Here is a 1,227-nt window from a genome sequence, read left to right on the forward strand (position 1 = left end):
TTCTTCATTTCCTCTACCAGGAAATTTAGGTAATTCCTACAAGTCAGTTCAAGATGTGATTAAACGTTCAAAGAAATGATAGTAATAATAAATCCGACAAACAATTATACGTCTCGCCAACATTCGTCCACCTTACATTTGTGTTATATTAGCACATAAATGTCAAATCTTCACTCCACAGACCAATTTGACTTGTGATAAGTGATGCGATACTGCATAAATCGACTGATGCTCAACTACTTTGCCACTGTCCACCCTCTCCTCCTCCTGGCAGTCTGTGACGTGTAAAAACTTACTCGAGTACTTGAGTGTATTGTAAGGCATGGAAATGCATTATCCCAACAACACTCTTCCCAAAGCTTATTCATTTCACAGCATATGCAAGTGTGGCAGCACAACGTACCACCCTAAATCAACATCACTTGGCGTTCAGGAAGGCCTCCTAATACTGGTCATTTCAATAATGATGAAACATTACCCATCCATGTAGAACAAACTAATTCGAGGCTAGCTAATGGAAGCCTCTCAGTAGTGTTTGCCATGGGTTATCGCATCTTCGTTTACACCTAGTCACGAAAGTCACTCGCCCAATATACTTCCAAGGAACGTCCACGCGTTCTCTACCTCTTCCAAGAGTACAAAGATGCACCACTACTGGACTGCCCGTTAACTAACTGCATATGAGCAGGGCACTCTACATTTCAACCGCAGCCAAACATCCACATGGTTGGTACTCCGCAAACAATGCACTCGCCAACTGCACTACCACCTAAAGCACCACCTCATTAACCTATATTACGACAATTTAATAACCACAAAATAGGGCATCCAAAAATACGCAAGTCGACTAACGAGACAGCCAACTCTCAATGATAACCAAGCAGGGACAAATAACGTGCAAACAGTTAAAAAGCAGCACTCACCACCCCGAAAATGCCCAGAAACCCTGGTAGAACGATAGTGCCAGATATCCAGGAGACACATTCGATCCCTCGAAGGTGTTATGAAAACTCTCCACATGACCTACCACAATGTCAATAAACACCCACCAGATCAAGTACACTGACACATGCACCATAGACACAACATTTCAAGAATGAGGAAGGATATCATCCACTAACAACCAACACTCCATGCAAACAAACGCATCACGTGTTCCAGACAAGAAAGAGGCAACTTACCGGTTGCAAGATAGTACAGACCAAAGCTAATTATCAGCAACAGCGC

This window comes from Echinococcus granulosus, assembly GCF_000524195.1.
Source record: "Echinococcus granulosus chromosome Unknown EG_S00066, whole genome shotgun sequence".
In the NCBI taxonomy this organism is placed as follows: Eukaryota; Metazoa; Platyhelminthes; class Cestoda; order Cyclophyllidea; family Taeniidae; genus Echinococcus; species Echinococcus granulosus.